The 2,840-nt window shown below is 36.1% G+C and overlaps 1 long non-coding RNA gene across 1 annotated transcript; it reads right to left on the bottom strand.

Annotated features, from left to right (window-relative positions):
- Positions 1 to 1,944: 1,944 nt before the first annotated feature.
- On the bottom strand, positions 1,945 to 2,541 carry LOC124198196. Its single transcript, XR_006876514.1, has 2 exons — positions 2,264 to 2,541; positions 1,945 to 2,191 (listed from the first exon to the last, which is right to left on the bottom strand). It is a non-coding gene; the product is annotated as an uncharacterized LOC124198196 (long non-coding RNA).
- Between the last annotated feature and the right edge of the window lie 299 nt (positions 2,542 to 2,840).

The raw sequence follows: 2,840 nt of genomic DNA, 5'->3' as shown, positions 1-2,840 counted from the left end.
GCATACAGACCACCCTGGAAGAATTGCTTTTAAAGGTGGGGTGGGGATTGTTTAATGACATTATTGTGTGTGTTACTTTACATTTACATCGAAGTGTTTTACGTCACCACCGAACCACCCACCCCTCCACTTAATTTTATCCTGCCTTACACAGAGTAACGTCATCTACTCTGGGCCCAATTTTTTGGGGGATTGAATGACAGGTTCATTTTGAAATCCGTTCTCAATTTTGTGTGATTCTTATATTCATTGCAATTTTCTTTTTCTCGTCTCCCATTAATTTTCTCGTCTTCGATACATTTCTTTTCTCGTCTTTAAATCTTGCGAAGCATTTTCTTGAGTTTATTTATTTTTTTAAATAACTTTTTCGTCTTAGTTAAAAAGCTTTTTCAGTTTCTCGTCTCCGTTTAATTTTTGTTTCTTGTCTTAATTTAAATCGCAAGTATTTTATTTGTCTCGTCTTCGTCTACTTAATTTTCGTCCCATTTATTTTATCGTCCCAACAGTTGTAACGTTAACACTGTAATTTTTTTCCCCTTAAATTCTTCGTTAAAACTTAATTTCCTCTTTTCTCTTAAAAACAAAACCCACGAAGAAATAAAATTCAAAAAAAAATACATAAAAAAACATAAAAATAAATAAACAAATAGAGAAAATAAATAGAAAACAACATATAAAAATTATAAAATTATAAAAATAATAAATCAATTTAAAAAAGTAATACCTCCAGTAAAGAATGGAGAAACGCCAGTGAAAGAAAGGGAAAGTACAAAGCGGTAAAAGCCTCCAAAGAATGAACAAGAAGGCGATAAGGAAAAAAAGGTTCCTTGGAAATGAAGGAGGAGATGTCATTGAGAGAAGGAAGGAGAAGCCAATAGAGAAAAGGGGAAAGTGAAAACTTTTTTCTTCTTGACCTTTTGGTCAAATAGGCCTAGAAAACGAAAAATTAAAACAAAGTTATTTTTCTTTCGTTTTCTAGTACATACCTATTAAATATACCAACCAACAATTTAAACAGGTTAGTAACAAATCAGTTTGATCAAACAACCAGTTCAAATACAACTCACAATTTTATTCCTACTGGTCCACAAAGATTAAAAAACAAATTAACATTTAATTCACTACAGACAAACAAGTAAAAAAATTCCCCCCATATAAACAACAAACCAGCAAAAGGATTTCGATAACACTCATGCAAAGAAATCAAAATAGAACCAAACCACTGTTAACCTCCAAATAAGAATAAACAAAAACAAAACATTCATTTTGCCGACGGAAAACCAAGGAGGAAACAAATGCGTAGGAAGTACGTTGAATTAATGCAAGAAAAGCGAAGGCATACGCCATCTAGCGCGCTAGCGCGAACATAGACCACAACAATTTACCAGAATAACCATAAACCAGCTTTTTTAGAATCAGTAAAGTAAACATTTTTACGTAAAATCACAACCATAACAACATATTTACCTGAGGAAACATCCAGCACATTTTTTTTAACACACCAGTACACCTCCAAATCAATATTTTTTTCCCTCTCTTTTTCATCCGACACACAAATTTAAGGAACATTTCTCCCGTACATTAAAAAACTTTTTCAAGTTAACGAATTTTTGACTTAAATTGCCATGACCGTTCCCATGAATAAACACAAAGTACAAGCAAACGTTCACAGATTGTTTTCAACACATCCAAAAATACTTTCATTTTCCATCATGGCCTATGGCTAATTCTCCCTCTGTGCTACTGTGTCACTTGCAGACACTGAAACAACAGCCTTGTAAATTCCTTTCTACAATCGCCTTTCTACCCCGCGGCAGACAACTTTTTTTGGCTCCAAATGAAAACCACGCCCATTCAGGCTTAGCTTTTTCTCCAGCTACTACTACTCTCTGCCAAGAAGTAGTAATGTACACGGCTTTTTCGTATTTGATACAACGAAACAAAAATGGAAAAAGGCATTGTATTCAAACAACCACCATAATACAACATAAAACAAAATTAACGCCAGATTTCGTTCGACGGCCTTCAATCACCAATGTGCAGTCGACCCAAATCGGGATACTCCAGTTCCTCAACGTCGAAAGAAATGCCCTCAGGAAAGAAAACATCCATTCCTGACTCGTAATACCACAAAAAGCGAGCCGACAGAATATCGAAAACATCATGATACCTCGCGTAACCAGGGTACTGCCTAACAAATTATAACCATACAGCCGTTTAAATTTAACATAAAAAATTTAAAAAAAAAAAGAGGAGCACTTACGCATTAAACGCTCACTTAAAGTTGGAGAAACAAAACCGCCTTCTCGAGGCCTATACTCCGTCAACACAAGAAACTGCCAGCTGCCCAACGGTTGTTGAAGCAGCCAATTAAATCGAAGCCTATCGTTTAGGCTAAGATGAATGTCGTCCGGGATATAGAAAAACTTCAGAGCGAGCTCTAGAGCGTGCTGCTGAGAAGACTCCATTATAAACTATAAAATCAATATAAAATAAAGGCTACCACATCTCAAGATTGAAGAGACGCGTCGTTCTGGCGGGGCCAACCCCCACCAATTAAACAGCGCCATCGTCTACCATCAAACGTGTAGTCACTTCTGACTGTCTCCACAACAAAACCTTTTCATTTTTCCCCAGTAAATTTATTTCTACCGATTCTTTCTGTACAGAAATTAAAGTAAAGATGACTATCTATATTCAATTCTACTACTGCTTTCCGTGTGCGCGTCTGCCTTCGAGACTACAGTTTGTAACTGTAAAAATCCAATCCGGCAAGAACATCGACGATGACCATTGTCAACCAATTCGACGACCTACACAATGCAACGCCGATTACGCTA

Source organism: Daphnia pulex, chromosome 7 (assembly GCF_021134715.1).
Source record: "Daphnia pulex isolate KAP4 chromosome 7, ASM2113471v1".
NCBI classification, from domain to species: Eukaryota; Metazoa; Arthropoda; class Branchiopoda; order Diplostraca; family Daphniidae; genus Daphnia; species Daphnia pulex.
The sequence above is the reverse complement of the archived record's forward strand: the minus strand, read 5'-3'. Positions and strand labels throughout refer to the sequence as shown.